The 19,594-nt window shown below is 28.6% G+C and overlaps 1 protein-coding gene across 2 annotated transcripts in view; it reads right to left on the minus strand.

Annotated features, from left to right (window-relative positions):
* The window catches only part of LOC106786101 (TWiK family of potassium channels protein 18-like), a 261,452-nt gene that overhangs the window by 106,398 nt on the left and 135,460 nt on the right, over positions 1–19,594 (minus strand). For both annotated transcript variants that reach the window (XM_014747130.1, XM_014747131.1), the window contains one exon: positions 15,999–16,083. The gene's annotated coding sequence lies outside the window, so the exon portion shown is untranslated. The remainder of the gene's footprint in view (positions 1–15,998; positions 16,084–19,594) is intronic.

Here is a 19,594-nt window from a genome sequence, read left to right on the forward strand (position 1 = left end):
CCTGATAAATTAATCTTTAATATTTATTTTAAATTATTATTTTTTCTCTGTAAGTCAAATCTTGTAACAGGATAACATGATGAATTAGTTAGTATTTCATTTTACGCGTGCCACCTCCTAGGAAATTAGTGGTATCTTAAAACAAATTTTAAATCATATTTATTTCTGCAAATCAAAATTCGTAAAAGAGTCATATGATGAGTGAAAAAGTATTTTGTTTGCCCCTGTGCCACCTACATGTAAATTAATCTTTAATATATATTTTAAATTATTATTTTTCCTGCGTAAATCAAATCTCGTAACAGGATAACATGATGAATGAGTAGGTATTTCATTTTACGCGTGCCACCTCCTCATAAATTAATGTTTTCCTGATACATTTCCAAATTATTGTTTATTCTACGAAATTGTTTCCACAAATCGAGTTTTGTAATAGGATCATAGAACGTACGAGAAGGTGGCACGCGAATATTTCTACTTTCTTATATACTTATCATATCAAAAGCATATTTAAATGTCATCAAATAAAACATTTATCGTTTTATATTCATTATGAATAAATAAAAAAGTTTCTAATGCCTAATAATAATTATACACAATTAAATTATCCTAATATTTATTACAAAATATGCAATAAAGTACAGAGTCTGTTTTCCAAACGTTCCAACGTTAATGCGAATCTACAAAACGAAAAAAAAAACCCAAAAAAATCTCGCAAAAATAAAAAATAATGAATACAATATAACAAAACAAAAATATTATATAAAAATAATATCCCGTTAAATATCTATAAGTCAAATTTATATCTATTAACCATACAATAAAATTTTATAATATAAAACAGTATCCGCACAAGATGTGGGATGAAGAAGTGGCACATTTTCTTTGTAATATAAAGAAAAAACGAATGAGATACCACCCTTTGGTTGGTGGTATGTCTTCTGGATGGCACCAACGATAAGGTTATCTTCGCAAAGACTAGATTTAACATTCCTTCAAGCGATGCACACGGGAGAAGTTCGAAGGTCGAAGGTATCCACTATATATATATATATATATGTGCATGCATGCATACAAACGCACACACACACACATCTGCCACGCCCTTATAACTTCAGAACATTCTCTTCATATTTCAAAAGAAGGGGAACATACGTTCAATCCTACTCTCCTCTTTTATTTTCTTCTTCTTCTTCTTCCCTTTTTTTTTCTTCCATCCGTTTCTGGAACGTTTAAAATTCAAGTCATTTTGTTCGGCCGAATTTTTTCCCACCTGTCTCCCCTCCTGCCACAGCCCCTGCCCCTGTCCAACGCCATTCTGTTTTTACATCTCGTTCCTTTTTTTTTCTTTTTATCTTCTCCTTTCATTCTTTTTCAATTTAGATCACTGTGAATCAAAGAAGCTTGAGTACGGGGAAAAAATGAAGGGAGTAGAAGTGTGGGGGGGGGGGAAAGGGATGGAATGAAAGCTTTAGAAAATCGACTAACTCGAAGTAGTCTCTCTTTAGGATTCCCTTTATCTCCGAAACCTGTACGTAAGTAAATACGCAAAGGGGTGGAGACTGAGATAGTGGGGGGTGGTGGTGGTGGTAGTTTAAGGGCTCGGGACTTGAAACAGAGATAGCCAAAGCTGCTTTTTCTTCCTTTTAACATTGTCCTTTGATTTTTTTTCTCTCTTATCCTTTTCTCTTTATAAAAACGAACCTTATTCTACATTCTTTTATTTTCTTTTTTTTTCCTTTCTATTCTCTCATTAAATTAATAAAATATTCATCGTTATAATAATTAAAATCGAAACGCAAAACAACTCGGTTTATTTGTTTGATATTTTTTTTTGTTTCTTGTATGAAAATAATGGAAAAGTAAAATGAACGATTATTTTTTTTATCTTTTTCTACCCCCTTTTTTATTTTCCTTCCCCTTCTCGTTAAGGAACGAAAAAGTAATGGAAAAAAATACAACGAATAGAAAAAAAAAAATAGGAAAAAGAGAATATTATAGTCCGATGGATTTGCAAAGTATAACGAAAACGAACGATTGGTATAACAGTTGGATCTCGTTATTGTCAGAAAAAGAAAGAGTACCTTACGATCTCGTTATTTCCGAGATCAGAATACGCATAGTACGTATCGCTCGTAATCTGGAATCCTCCGTCCCCTATTTTTGATCTACGAGGGGTAAGAAAATGTATTACGTTAGGGGTTGATGATCGTGAAATATTTTATCATTAGAAAGAAAATGTTGGTGAGGGGAAGGAAGGGAATAGTTAACGGATATATTGATCTTTTCTATTTTCTACGATAACAATAATTTCACAAATATTATTAGAAAATAATTATATATTTTTTTTGTATTTTTTATGCGTAAAAATCTTTCATTAAAAATCACCAACCAAAAATAGAATACATATATATATTTAAATGAACTTATTATCGATACGAAAATATTATTCTTATTAATAATTATTATTTATTTTTGTGTAAATAAATTTTAGAAAAAACTTAGGATAATTGTTTTAACGTAATTACAATCAAAAGTATTGAAATATTTGACAAATAACAATTGACAAAATTAATATTTTAAACCAACAATAATAATTATAATAAAAAAAAATAATCTTCCAATAGATACCTAGTGAAACTTACGATGAAAAAAACAAAACAGAAAGGTCTCTAATATTTTAACACATAACAAAAATATTATTCCTCAAACAAAGTATTGTAAAACAATCGATTAATATACAAAAATAATATAACGATATATAAAATCAGATTACCCTGAATAAGTATGCCGTTTATCCTAACTATGAAAAGAGCCAGACCGTCGCCCAATATCATCCTTGGACATTCACCAATACTAACCCATCCAACCGACTTACACAAATGTGAGGAATACAGTGATAGTAGTGGTGGTAGTGATGGTGGTAGTTGGGTAGGTTGGTGGGTGGGTGGTTGGGCTATCTATATACTGAACGAGGTAGTAGTATTCAGCACGAATGCACCCGGATTTTCAGTTATATAATCCGCTTTCGAATTACTGCCTGCACTTTCACCTTTCTCTCTATCTCCGAGTAACTTTTCCATGCTTTAGACAGAGAAAGAGAGTGAGTGGGGGGAGAATGTGGGGTCGTGGGGGGTATGGGAGGAGGAGTGGGAGGAGGAGTGGGCTGGATGAGAAAGGTTGGAAAGAGGAAAGGGGTGGGGTGAGGAGTCAGAAGGGCTGGAAAGTGGGGAAAGGGGCTGGGAAGTTGGGGGATAGAACAGAAACTGTCCCAGGTTATGGCCGAAAGCTTTGCTAGGGCTTCGATGCAAAGTACGAATAGTTATACTAGACGAGAGAACAGTATTATAGTCGATGTTATAGAGAGAGTTACCCCCATCTAGTTCCCCCCACCCACCCCTTTTACCGTACCCCCTAGAAACCGGAAAGTTATCACGATTACTACGGTAATTCCATTATTCTTTGGCAAAGAGCTATCGTCATTCAAATTGTCCTCTTCCGACAAGGACAGTGATAAGGGGATAACTATACCCTCGTATAGTTTGAAATGAAGACCTCAACTTCTCGAAGTAAGTGTGAAAACTATTTTTTTCTAGTATATGTACATTAATAAGTAGATATTATATATATGTATATGTAAGGTTTAGTAATAAAAATGATTGACTTTTTATGTTTATGTATTATAATAATCAGAATTTAGGATAATGTGAATTAAATTATTTAAGAGACGAGGATTTGAATATTTTAAAGTTTAATTCGATTATATATTGTTGTTCGTATAAAAAATGATTTGATATGATTGAGAGTAAGTATATTTGAAAATACATAGTCACTTGTCATAATTAAGGATAAGAATCAGATAATATGAATGAAATAGAATGATAGAAATAATCTATGGCAAATATGGTTATATGGAATTGGATTATTTCAATGTTTAATTCGAGGATACATAGTTTATTCATACAAGGAAGGAATTATTATGATGAAGAAATATGAGTATAGTTTAAAATCACATAGTTGACTCTCACTATGATTAATAATAATTAGAATATTTGAAGATAAATAGTTGGTCATATAAGTGAAAAGAATTGCTACCATTAAAGATAAGAATAAAATATTAAAAATGAAATAAAAATATATAAATAATTTAATGCAAGTATCTCTCACGAATTTGACTATTTCAAACTTAAATCCTTTCCCCTTTCCCTTTATCCCTTTCTGAGTGTTTCTGTTAATACGAATTAATCTACTTAGATAAACGAATGACAAGATACTTATGCATTATCCCATAAAATTTTATCACAAGAATTAATATTCTTATAAAGAAGAAAATACAAATTATTAACTATTTAATAATTACTTTCTTTTAATTTTTAAATTAAAAATTCATTTACAATGTGAATAATTATTCAATCTTTTCACGTATATCTCTGTGTGTGTGTAGTGAATTATTTGAAATTGATTCTCAAAGAGATTAATCTACGATAACGAATAACTTCTTCTTCTTCTTACAATTAGTTACGTAAAGATATGTGTGTATACGAATCTATGTACGAATGTCGTTTGTGCATATACGTGTATGGATGTAAAGCATGCATGCATCGTGAAAATTCATTTAGTGGCACACGTTTCCGAACAATTATTCAACCGAACATCGTCTACTTAGTTTATGGTAATTGCTCTGTAGCTTACGCGGAAATTCAAACGCAAGATGGTGGAGAATTACATTACCGGTAATAGTGGCAGGTGCCTTCTCCACAGTAAACTACCCCCTTACTCTCAGATTCTCCATCTAATTGGTCAAACGCTTGTATTCGGTAATCTTTTCCTAAATAAAAAAATATCTAAGTATACATAAATGGATATTTATAAGTAAAATGATTTTGAGGTTATGTATCACTCGTGCACTGGTTTGCTGCATGCCAAATATTTACAAAATGTAACTAGGAAAAAACAATAAATTTAAAAATGAGTTTACTATTCTGTACATCAAACGATGATCACAATTTTGTTCTAAGCACAAAACAATCATTAAATTAATATAAACATAATGTAATATATATATATATATTCAACTTGTATATCATAATAATATTATTGTTTTATATTTGAAATTATTTTTCCTTCTTCCATTATTATTAAATCAGATATAAAATTTCGATTAACACAACGAAGGATATTAATTATAAATTTCGGAAGATTTTAATCAAGATCGTGTAGAGAACAATCGGTAAGATCTATTTTGGTGACCCGGTGTCGCAACCAGCCGTGGTCTACTAGAACGACGATTATGAAACGTTCGAATTCATCTTTCTCTCCTTCTCTCTCTCTCTCTCTCTCTTCCTCTCTTTCTCGTAATAATCTCGCATTAATCTCTTTCCACGTTGAATTTCAAACGCGTCGTTTCGCGTCGTTAAACTTTTCCCCGTGAATTTTCCTCTCTTTCTTTCTTTCTTTCTTTCTTACACCGGACGTCCATGATTTATTTTGTTTTCGGCTCCGGTAATGTCTTATAAAGTATAACGAAGCAAGAAAAAGAAAAAAAATTCACTGGGAGACGAAGAAAGTAAGGATAACAAAGAGAATACATATATTCTTTATTATTATTATAATAATTATTATTAATATTATTATTATCATCGTCAATGTCTTTTTTACTTTTCCTTTTTCTTTTTTTTTCGTTTTGTATCGTAGTTTTTTTCAACGAATTAAAAGCTCCGACATTTTTTATCTCCCATTTTCTTTGATTTTTGTTCTCTTACGTTTTTTCCTCCATCTTCTTCGTCTTCTTCTTCTTTCTATTAACTTTTCATTCTTTAAAGTTCCTCTCGTCAAAGCATGAAACAAACTTAGACAGCTTTCAACTGCAGAATCGTTGATCAAAAGTGTCGCGAAAAGAGATTCTTACGGAATAAGAAAAAAAAAAGAAAAGATAACGTTATAAAAGGGGAAAAAAATGTAAATTGGAAAGCAAAATAAATTATTATTTTATTCTTCTGTTTCATTTTTTAATAATATAATTTTAATTAGTTTATTTAAATGGGAAGATTATTATTTACTATAGATAGATTATTGATCATTGTCATCGTATCACATTGAATATCGCATTTATAGGATATGATTTCATTGCAATCATATTATTACGTTTAACAATGTTACATTTACATTTAGATAAATACATATAACGTATCTATGAATATATATTGTCTATCGTTCGTTAGAATTGTTGTTTGATAGATTTGATTAATTTTATCGTACAAGAGAATATTGGTAATATCAACAGTAGAAATACAAGATGTCGTCTCAAATTTGAATTCAATCAAATAAACTATTCAAATTAAATCGATAATAAGGATTAAATAAAGAAAATATTTAAAATGATATTAAATATGATTATATTATCACTAGTTTACAAAATTTAATTTATTATCTGTTGTCATAATTTTTATGGTCGATAATTATGTTCACTTATAACCTGTTTTTGTCAATTCTAACCTCAAAAATTTGTCTGCAATTCGAGTTATTTTATTCCTGATTTTTATCATTTATTCGTATTTATTATTCAAAAAATTTTAATGTGTTAAGATTAATATCTGAGAAAAAAAAGAGATGAGAACAATTAATAAGATAAAATAATAGAATAAAATGGCGAAGATGTGGTAGGAATAAAGAAAATATTATAGTTGTTTAATCGTACAGGTCTCGTCAAAAGTTAAAGTAAAACGAATAACAAAAAAAAAAAAAAAAGAAGGAAGAAACAAATAGGTTGAGGATCTTCACTGAAGAAAATAGAAAAGTTTATATTGCAGTCTAGTCTAGAAGAGAAATTAAAAAGTTTTATCAAAGTGTAGAAAGAGAGTAAAACATTTAAAAGGAAAGAAAGAAAGAAAGAAAGAGAAAGAGAGAGAGAGATTGGAAAAAAAGGTATAGAAGAAATAGAAAAAGAAGAAAAAGATAAAAAAAATGAAAGAAATAAGATACGAGTCAATTTTTCTATGAAAGATAAAACTAGAACCATATACAAGGGCAAGACCAGTTTTACTATGAACCCTAAAAGTGAAAGAAAGTGAGAAAAATATAGTAAGTTAAAAAAAAAGATAGAAACTTTATGCATGTGTGTGTGTGTGTGTGTGTTTGTATAAGAGAGAAAGAAAGAGAGAGAGAGAGAGAAAGGGAAAAATGGTGGGGGTAGAAAAAAAGAGGACGAGAGAAAGAATTTCGCGACGAAACTTTTTATTGGAAGTATTCGCGTGATATCGCAGTAGTTATCTCTGCTATACGATATCTTACACTCTCTCATTTCGAATTTCCGCAAGAGCGGATCGGTTTCCACGCTTTTTCCACGTTCTGCGCTTTTTCAACGAAATGCACGTTGAACATTTTTGCGAAAACGGCTGAACACCGTAGTAAACGTTGACGTTGAAACGAGAGTCGATGTAATAGGAAGTACTATGTATTTACATATATCAAAGTACATAAATGTGTGTGTGTGTTTGTGTATGTGGGAGGGTGTATTTATATGTATGTTATATTGAAAGAGTAGTAGTTTCGTATATAAAAACAGGAATCAATGTTCGTTTATTTCTTCTGGCACGTTGATTCTAACGAAAAACTTAAATAGAATTTAATTGTATGATACAAAAAATATTGTATCAGATTGATTTTATATTCGTATTTGTTTTTTATTATAATATACTTAACAAGTTTTTTAATCGATATGTTTTGTCAATTTTTATTAAACGTTTAATAAAATTAATGGATGTAAGAAAAATAAATTAGACGTTGCAGTTGATGTTGAAATGTAATATGAAATATTATATATTTACATATATCAAGTATATATATATTTATATTATATTTATATGTGTGTATTGAGAGAGTAGTAGTTTCGTATATAAAAATAGGAATCAATGTTCGTTTATTTCTTCTGGCACGTTGATTCTAACGAAAAACTTAAATAGAATTTTATTGTATATAAAATAAAAATCGTGTATAACACATTGATTATATTTTCATATTTATTTTTTATAAATATTTTTAACGTTCACGGTGCACGCTGAAAACACATATTTATCCATGAAATTACAATTTTATTTATTAAACGATCAAAAGACGAACAACGTTTGTTGAAATCACGTTTGATATGTACCAGAATGACGTTTTGGAATATTTGTTAATAAACCGTGCGCACCGATTTCCATAATTCTGTAATTTTAATAACATTTCAGTCGAGAATGTTTTGCCAATTTCCACTAAACGTTCGATAAATTCAACGATTCTAAGAAAAATATATATTTGACGTTGACGTTGAAACGAGAATCGATGTAATACGAAATAGCATTTATTTACTTACATAGGAATAATATATATATGCATTTATACGCGTACGTTTATATACGTATTTATATGTGTGCATGTATTGAAAGAGAACAGTTTTGTATGTGAGATAAAAAAAAAACACGTTACCAATGTACGCTTATTTCTTCTGACGCGTCAGGGTTTCAAAGAAAAATTTAAATAGAATTTACTAGCATCATACGAAAAATCGAATCACGTTCATTTTATGCATTTATATATAAATATATTAAAAAATGTGTTCCTATTAACATTTTCAACGCGTTTCTCACCACCTGTACCATTTTCGGTGCACGCTTAATCTAATTTCTATTTAAAATGATGTTTCCTTATTTAAAAAGAAAATCGTTGAATAACAACATTCTGATAAATATTAAAAAAAAAACAGACAAAATTAATTTAAAAAGATTTATCGAAGTGTATAAATATTCTTTTAAATTATATATTCATCATATTTGAGATTCTACATTTAATTTTAAAACATTATATTTATATTTTTTAAGTTATACTTCTTTTGGCGCGTTTTGGAAAGTGAGGTTAGATGCGATCGAAAAATCGACACCACGAAGTTGTCGATATTTAAGATGCGCGGGAAAAGCGATTTCAAATTTACGGCATGAAGTAATTCGTAAATAAATAAATTAAATTGTACATATTAATTAAAACCATTATCAATGGTATTTAATAATCTTTATTTTATTTTATCATATTATCATCTTTTCAACAAATGTAGATTGGTACGCGAGATAATTGAAGTTATTTTTGAGGTTATGTTTGTTTTGGTACGCTAAAGAAGTATAAATTCTTACGTGCGTACATAAGTACACAAACCAGTTTTATAAACAAAAAAATTAACTAATCTTATTTAATATCCAATCGTATTGAATCACGCGTAATATATTATTTTCAAATGAAGATAAAATTAGTAAAAAAATGAAAGAATGGAAAAAGAAAAGAAGATTTTAATCACAAAAGCCAGTGATCTTAAATCCAAACAACCACGTACGATCTTATCTTCTAAAATCCAAACGTAGATGAGGATTACCAAGATTTAATTAGTTTTGACTGAAAGCATTTTCCGTAAATTTTCCTAATCAGTGTTACTCCAGCTTTGCCTAAACACGTATACCCAGAGAACACGCTTGATGCCTACGTAATGTATTCTCTTTACTCTAGTGGAACAAGGACAGAAATTGCAATGCTAAAGGGAATGAGAGGAAGAGAGAGAGAGAGAGAGAGAGAGAGAGAGAAAGAGAGAGAGGAAACTAACGTTGAAATCCTTCATCCGACGTGTACACGGAAATTCATCTGTAAACGCGTATATTCACTCGTGATGTTTTAGAAAATAAAAAAAAAAAACAAAAACAAAAAATAATGCATGAGGATACACGAGAAAATACGAGAGGTCTGTTCTTACATTGAAATATATGTCGTTATCGTACATACGAGTTTTAACATCAACGAACGAGAGGGTAGAATAAAAGAAGAAGAAGAAGAAGAAAAAAAAAGAAACAAATAGAAGGAAAATAAAAAATGAAATTGTAAAAAATAGGGCAAGTAGTAATGTTAATTCAACTTTACGGGTATCTAATTCTATCTCTAAATATAACAAATTACTCTAATACTATCTAATCCTATGTGTACACAAATATTTTATTCGGATCCCTATGGAACGAGTCTAATTAATTTATTGTTTTACTTGTATTTAATCGTATTTTATGAAACCTCTTATTAATACAATCTTACATAGAGTTTATTATTATTGAAATATATTTCTTTATTGTTTAAAAAACATTTTTGGGATGAAAATAAAATTGACAATAATATTTATTATAAATTCAAGTTACAATCATACCAATACTATCTAATAAAACATATCATACAACATTCTATAAAAAATATAAATTACCATAAATACCAATATAAAACTATCTACTAAGTAACCAAAATAAAACCAAACTAAAATAGTTATTTTTCATTTAACCTTGATATTATATTATTTGAAACCAAAGTACAACCTTAGTCGGTTAGTAACAGCTGTAGTTAAGTTAATCGATACAGGTAACTAAGAAAAAAAATAGAAGAAGAAGAAACAAAATGAGAATAAAAGTTAAAGAGAAAAAGAATAAAATGGATAGATAAAGTCAGGTCTCAGAATAATGGCAAAGGGATCGAAATGCAGTCTCTGAAAGGGGATCTGGTATAAAGCAGATTACTCATAGGTGTTACTATTCTGCCTAGATGATACTACACGCTTCCATTATGACATTGGCTACGGACCAAGGCCTTATAGATACCTCTGGAACAGAGAGACACTGAACTGTTAGAATGAGTGAGTGTTAGAGAGAGTGAGTAAGAGAGTGAGAATGAGATAGACTCAGCTGGATTATCTTCTCTGATTTAATTTATTACCTAGGATATTGCCGAGTGATGTACCTCCGTTCGTAGGCTGAATTATAACTACTTAGCCATGCACAAAGGGTACTACCAAGTGCTACCGACTTATCGGAAATATTTGAAGTACGATAATCTTCTATATAATGCTAGAAGAGACCCTTCACGACATTTCACCTCTCTCCAATTTCAACCTCCACTTATTTTATACACACTTAGATATATAATTATGCATAATTATACATATATAAGTATCATAGGTACTATATTACTGGTGGTATATGTTCAATCATTTAAGTATTAAACGTCAGTGTTACTTTGAATACTTTCAATTAGAATTATCAGACGTTTTATGATGTATTATGTTGATTATGAGCTAATTCAATTTATTTAAATCGATGATAATTGTGCTAACGTGTATTTGTTGTTTATATTTAATTGAAATTTTTGTTTTAATTGAACAGCTTGTTTATGAGTAAAGGTATGGTTTTAATAATAATTCGTTTAAAACGTACTTTATATTCAGTTAGAAATTTTAGTTTATTGGAATAACTTTTTCAAAACGATAACAATAAACGTTACGTCTAGATGTACTTCATCGGACTGTATATTGTTAAACTAAAAGATAAATATATATCTATACGATCCAGATAACACGAGTGCATAGTTTCGAAAGCGTTAATGGAAAGCACTTGATCTGCATTAAAGGAATTTCATTGTAGTGTGTTTGGCAACATAGTTTCTAAAGTAATTTATAGAAACATCTTAATATAGCCAATTACAGAACTTGAGAGAAAACTCTTTGTGTTTTTAATATTAATATTATTATTATTATACCTTGGTATTTGTTTCTAATAGAATTACATTAAATTATTTTTATTTGATTAAATAAAAGTTTATAAAATTATCTAATGTTGGGTGGGTATAGTATTAATAGTTTTATTATAGTATTAATAGTTTTTGCGTGTAAGATGATTTTAATTAATAATTTATGGGAAGAGATAGATAGAGATTTCCTATAGGTAATTACACCGAATGAACCAGTCGGTTAACTTTGAACAAGGTAATACATAGTGTATGCACTTTCATCTTGATTGGCTGTATTATAGCTACACCAACCGCTGAAACGCACAACCGTCATTAGTAATCGCTTCTAATACCCCGTGAAAATTTGCACGCGTACACGGAAATAATATCCGCCGTGAATAATTAAATCCCATAAACGAGAACAATGGGGAAAACCTCATCAATTAGAATTTGTATATCGTGCTTTGTATATTGGACGTTTCTTTGTTGTTTCAAATATTACGTTCCTAATTTTATAAGAAAAAAAAAGAAGAAAATAAAATAAAAAGGTGTGATCAAACGTTTGAATCAAAAATTGTTTTAAATTTAGGTTAAAACACAACTGTTTCGTTTTAAATTTAGCGCCAATCGATGGATCAATGCAATGTAGATGGCGCGTTTCGTCTAGGGATATTATCTAGTGATTAATAAATGTATGCTGAGATTTTTCGGTGCAATACGTAAAGAGGGATTCCTCATTTGAGGTACGACAACGTGTTACATCCATAAAAATCGTTTGTAAAAAGCTTTTTAAATAACCATCGTGTTTTATGTACGTTTCATAGAAACTTTCTAGCGTGTTTACCTCCTTGTCTATTTTTAAGATTATTTTTCTTCGAAATATGCGTCTTTATTTGCAAATATTAAATAATATGTCACCGTTATACATTTGTTAAAAATTATAATTAATTATTTATACTAAATATTATTTTTTTTTTAAAGCTTTAAATACGACATAATCCTTAAACGTTTCCAATCGAAACAAAAAATAAATTTAATTATTAAAAATATTTATTCAGCAATCACGAATATAATTATTTAAAATTTTTCAAAAGATTGATCCTCTTCGTGGGAAGATAGATCCATCGTTAGAAAGCATTTAATTTAAGGTGCAGCGATGTGCCTTTACTATGCCCGATTCCACTTAATTAGAGTCGCTTAACACCGTCTTCGCATATCGTTAAAATTATAATGAGATACTTATACCCTTTCCCTTTCCCTTCATCTATCATCATTACCATTATCATTATCATTATCATCATTATGGTCTTCACTATCGTTCGATAATCTTTTATTCGTTCTATAATTTAAATAAATTACATTAAATATTATAAACGATTATTAATGATTACAAATAATATAGAATACAATATATTTCTTTTATAATTAAATAAGTTATACAATTAATTATGAAATTCATGAAATTACATTACAATTGTTTGAAGAATCTGATGATCGTATACTCGAGATTAGGTTAATTAGATATATCAACGTCGTGTATGAAATTAGTGGTCACTAGAGATACGAGGAGTACGAACAGGAAACACCTGTCTGTTGAGCGAAGCACAATTTCCTGGACAACCTGATCTGTGTTTACCTCCGGATTACTAGTCACGAAACAGAAACGAAGTTTGAGTTTACGTCAATGATAAACAATTAAAAATATAATTTATTCTTATTCATTAATATTAAGGAATATCATTTTTTAAAATTCTTGATTTATAAACGAAATTGGTTATAATTAATCATTTATAAAAGAACAATGTATATGAAGAATATAAATAATTTTTTATTGTATTATATCAAAAAGTACTTATTAGAATGTATAATATAGAAAAAGGTAAAAAAAATTTTAAAATATTTGATTTTCTAAAAATTGTTTGTACTACTTAAAAATGTCTGACCATATATCGTACTCGTATCACTTTATTCGTACTACTTGAAAATGTCTGACCATATATAATGTTCGTACTACTTGATTTATACTACTTAAGAAATAAAAATAATAAAATTTGTTCTAATTCGCGAATACAATGTACTCTGAATACAATTTTTGTCTTTTTTTCAAATAAAATTAATTCTTTATTTAAAGAAAAGAAAAAGAAAAATCGATTAAACTATATTAACAATAATAAAAAAATATAGAAAAAAAAGACAATTTGTATCGTATCGTATGAAACAAATACCAATTGTAAATTTTACGAATAGAATAAGATAAAAAATATAAAAGATATTAAATAAAGAAGGAGAAATATTTTGAAAGATAGAGAAAGAGAGAGAAAAATATATAAGGAAGGAAGTTTTCTTAGACAAATCGTTTGTCATAAATCTGTCTACTCTTTACGCCTTCTCCACGAGTTGTTCTCTTAACCCCACCCTCTTTTTCATATCGCTAAGGAAGAAGAAGAATAAGAAGAATAAGAAGAAAAGAAGGAAAATATTAGGGTGGAAAGAAGAAGGAAAACTGGAGGATAAGCCGAGCATATTCAAATATTCTAACGTGACTCGAAGGAAGAGTAATGAGTGTCTGGGTTACGTCTCTTCCTAGCTTTCTAAGTCTAGACCCTTTTACGACCTATGCACCTAACCCTGCTTCATCTAACCCACTAATACTCCCTTGTGAATCATAAAGAGGATTATCGGCTCCCTTACAATCTCAACTCTTGTTCATTTTCATTAAACAATTAATTTCGACACATTGTACTTACCATTTATACATCTTATCATATTTAATAACAATTTCTAATTGATTTTAATTTATATTTGAATTGTTCCTTACAGTACAATGATTTATTTATTTGTAATAATTCAATGTATATACAATGTAGATAATTCAGATCTGGTCAAGGTTTTTTTGAGAGAGTAGCCTAAGAGTTTCCTAAAAAGTTTTTGTAAGATTTTTTTCTGAATGGAATTAGGATTTTGTAAATAGATTTGATAAACATATTTAATAATTGATTGAATTACTATGAAATAATTTGATAACAGTGATTATTTAACTTTATATTTGAAAATAAATAAAAAGGTATGTTCTTGATATAAAAGAAAAATAGAAAGAATAAGTGAATTTGTAAAGAAAGGGAATAGAAAGAAAGAAAGAAAGCAAAAAAAAGGGGAAGAGTATCTATTTGAGGGTGAAACGATATGCTCATCGTTGAGAGAATCAATACTATTCTTGTCGGCTGTCGAAAATAGAAAGAAAACAACCCTCTCGTCGACATCAGTTTCAAGTACTTATTATATGCCTATTCAAATCGAATTTCACTCTCTTTCTCTCTCTCTCTCTCTCTCTCTCTCTTTTTCTTTCTTTCTTTTATTTTTTTCTTCTTCAACTAACAATACATACTTCATACGATCTATATTTCTCTTCTTGCGGAAGAAAGAATTCAGAGGAGAGAAAAGATATCGAGAATAAGTAGAACGAGCTTGAAAATATCGTACGAGTTTTTTTTTCGTTCTACGTTTTTTCTTTTCTTTTCGAAAGAATTCCGGGACAAATTGAAAATTCGATTGATACTAGTATAATCATTTCACCGAGTTTCGTGTTAGTCTCTTAATACGCGAAAATAAATTCAAATAATTTTTTTAATAACATAAGTATTTGAAAATGATGGATATAGTTTATAAAAACAGAACAAAAATTTTATACAATCTCGTTGGCAAACTTTGTATTTCCCCTCACGTCGTCAAATAATATTTCTATAAATTAAATCTATTATTTAATCGATGAAAAATTTTTTTATTTAATTCGTATATCAATTTACATTAAAATCTGAAAACCACCATACTAAATATTATTACAATAATATATATATTTACGTTTTCTCGATTCATTTTATATTGGTTTTGTTTTGTTGAATGTAAAATGAACAAAAAAATGATCTAAATTGAAAAATCGAGATCATTTCGATAATACAAAAGATGGTTTATTATTATAATAGTTTTCTTCCTAGGATCGTTCAATCTTAAAGAATTCGATGGCCGGGTTTGTATAGAAAAATAATATATATGAAAGAAAAAAAAAAAGAAGAAGGAAAAAAATGAAAGAAAAAAAAAATATATATATATAATGAAAAAGAAAAGAAAGACATATCTATGCGACGACTAGGCCACCATCGTTAAAGACCAAGGGGGATTTATTACGCTCAACGAAGCGTACGATTCACGCTTCGATTTACTTTTCCGATCGAGGTCGAATCCCTTTTGTTTCTTCTGACGATGAAAGATCCAACCGAGCTGTTTCATACGATCTCTATTTCTTTCGACAATTTTTTTTTTATCTTTTATATAAGTTAACTAACTTGAACAAAAAAATATAATTCTTTTACTTATATATAATATTTAATATATATTGTATATTATATTAAAAATGAAAATTAAATAAATTTTTGTCAATAACTTACGTTGTTCTTATTGTTAGTTTTGATCGATGATTTTCTATTATCGATAAGAATCCGTACGATTTAATTCCATGTACACCATTCAAATCTGTAACAAAAAATTTCAATATATATGATCAATTTAAATCTTTAAAAAGTTTTACATTTAATTGTAAGATTTTATTTTAATTAACACTATCTCTAATTAAATTATACACCAATAATAACACCTGATTATAAATAACAATGATTATAATATAAAAATATATTAGACACTTAAATACACATAGACACATATCATTATTTTATATCGAAGATTTTTATAGATTTTTTATGCTATTGGAAAACAAAAGAATTAGGAAAAAAAATTATGAATAAAAATAAAAGAATACACATAAAGTAATAGTTTACTGCTACGTCGTATATATTTAACGTTTATAAAAATATAAAAGATATGATTCTATGGGAGAAAGAAAATTTAAGTGAATATTCATCCCTCCCCTATACTTTCTTTATATAGGAGGGGAATATTCAAAAATATATTTTACGAAAAATCTAGCGTTATCAGAAACATTCTTCATCATATCTAACCTATACCTATACACATACACACATATATATATTTCTTCAAAATAACAAGAGGAATTTTTGTTGGCCGCCGAAGTAAGGTACTGATATACGCAATAACTTGTGCAATAAAAACGTCGGCAATAACTCCGTGACGCTGTCGTTTGAGGAAAACCTTGAAGAAAGGAACAAACGAAAAAGAAAGGTACAAAAAAATAAAAGGAAGATAGAAAGAATGAAAGAAAGAAAGAAAAGCAGAGATATAGGAAGAGAAAAAGGAAGAAACGTTTCGAAGAAGGTACCGGAGTTTCACGATATTTGGAAGGAGACCTACAGAAATAGTTGAAACGTGGGGAAGGTGGTGGAGAGGGTGATGGGGAGGGGAAAGGGGAAGGAAAAATACATAGAAAGTCAAAGAAAGAAAGGGAAAGAGAAAGACTGAGTTAAAGTGAGGTAGAGAGAGACAGATATATATAGAATGTGAAATTTTCTATCTCTCTCTTTCTTTCTTTTCTTCTCGGATGCTTGTCTACCATTTCTCTTATTTCCATCCACATCTTCCAGAAAGAAGGATAAAGAGAGAGAAAAATACCGATGAGCTTCGAATCGCTCGAGTGAAACGATAAGAATTTAATAATATGACCATGAATGCACTTTTATCCATCTGCATAGTGCAACTAAAGTCAAGAATACACAACGTATGCATTTTTATACTTCCATACTTCTTTTTTATCTTTAAACATTTGTCTTTTTTTGTATTATATATATTTATATATATTTTCTTATTTTATTATTCGTTTCTTTTTTTTCTTTTACGCGTAACAATTATGCAAATATTATTTGTCGTATTTTTAGGAATATAATTTTTTTTTTCGTATTAATTTAATATAACATTATATAATTTATAGAATATATTATTATTGTTATAATATTAATTATATTTGTATAATAATTTTTTTTTACTTTGTGTGTTCTTCATTTTAATATTTATTATATTTTATATTCATTTATATTTATATAATCATATTTCTATTCATTTTTATCAAACACAATCTTTTTATCGAATTCCATTATCTTCTTTCCCCTCTATCTCGGCGTATTTCTATGAAACATTTTTTTTCTTTTCGCTGGGTGAGACTCCCGAATAAAAATGAGAAAGACACACACACACATACATACACAAAAATATATATAAAAACTATGATTTTTATTCAAAAGGAATTCTATTAAGAATATTTATTTATCGAGCCTTTTTTTATTTTGTTGCTTTAACGTCTAAAAATTCACTACTTTTACAAACGATACACACGAACAAATAAACACATACAAACACCATATAAATATCCGTACTATTGCAATATTTCTATCTTCGTTCGCGTAAATACTAAAATGCTAAGATGTAAAAAAAACCATGGATGGGGTGGAAAACGAAACTTCTTGCTGTGTATTTTATTTTCAGACAGGGAGAGAAACAAATTTTTCAAATCAAAATTTATCGAAGGTAAAGATTTCAACCTATCGTGTAATCTCAAGGGACGAACCAATGGAAAAAAAAAAGAAGTAGAAAGTTGAATTTATATTTTTACACTTGTATACATTGTAACAACGAACATAAATTCCTTGCCTTTTTTACTTCTTAATTTATTAATCTTTCCTTTCCCTCTCCCATAAAAATGATCAAAGAAAAATTTAGAGGGAGTGTATTTGAATGAAAGATTTTTTTTAATACAAAAAATATAAATTCAAATTGATCATAAAACAATCGAATTAACAAACACTTATTACTTTCCATGATTTTTATTTATTCTTTTTCTTTTCCCATAAACACAAACGATCCTAGACAAAAATCAACGTTCGTTCTATTTCCCATGAAAGTAAACATGTAAAACCTACAAAATTAATTTCGAACGAATACGAGAGAGAGCGAGAGAGAGAGAGAGAGAGAGAGAGAGAGAGAATTAAGTAAAAACAATATTAGATTTTAATTCTCAAGTTGATAATCCAAGTTTCATTGAAACGGATAAGGTATGTTTCAGAAAGTTGACAGAAGGGATGAAAGAATAATGGAAAAAGAATAAATCTCCTAAAGCTTTTCGTAGAACTCACTGTCAAGAGAGAAAAATCCCTTTTTATATCGTCAACGAAAACAACAAAAAAAATAAATATCCCCCACTTTAGGGGATAACAAAATAAAACGATGTCTATTTTCTGATTTCACTTTATGACAAATATACGTGTATACGAAAAATCCGAGTTTTACGAAATATCCCTGGGTTCAATTTTTCAGTTAAAAGTTTTCTCGATCTATTGTATAAATAAAATAAAAATAAAAGAACAAACTTGAATAAAATTATTGTCAGAAAAATAAAAACAAATCACGTTTTACTCAAATAGAAATAATTAACAATTATTTAATTTATTTATCAAAATCAGCGAAAAGTTTTAAGGGCAACCATAAGAAATCTATGATTACTCCCTTAAAAAAAAAGTAAAATTCGTAATTATATTCGAAAGCAAAATTATTAAGATATACTATTTAAATATTATACAGGATGATCCGCCAATTATTAGCACCTAAATATTTCTGTTATTAGTTATAATATATCATAGAAAAATATAATACATACAAAACTTATGTGACCATGAAAAGAAATACGTAAGTTAGTCTAAATATTTTTTTCCGTTGTTAGTGGTGTACAGAAGTCCTAAAAGTCATCTTGAATTTTTATTTTAAATGCATTCATACGTCATTTATTTTTTTTAAAAACGTAATAGTGGAACATGAACGAAGTAAAAAACTTTACAAAATCCTATAAGAAGAAAAATTGAATAAACCAATTTTATTTGATGAGTCCCGATAAGATTTTAAATTCTGAAAACGTAATGACTAAGAGAAAGAGAGAAAGAGAGAGAGAGAGAGAGATCAAGAAAGTTAGATTCGAGGTTTGTTTGTCACAGGAGATCTGTAGTACCAATGTAAACCATGCTTCGAATCGCTCAAATTATTTCCACAACAGTTGGATAATTAAGGAAGTTTTGCTTGAGAACAATTA

This window comes from Polistes canadensis, unplaced genomic scaffold (assembly GCF_001313835.1).
Source record: "Polistes canadensis isolate GaletaPanama2010 unplaced genomic scaffold, ASM131383v1 scaffold_65, whole genome shotgun sequence".
Lineage (NCBI taxonomy): Eukaryota > Metazoa > Arthropoda > Insecta > Hymenoptera > Vespidae > Polistes > Polistes canadensis.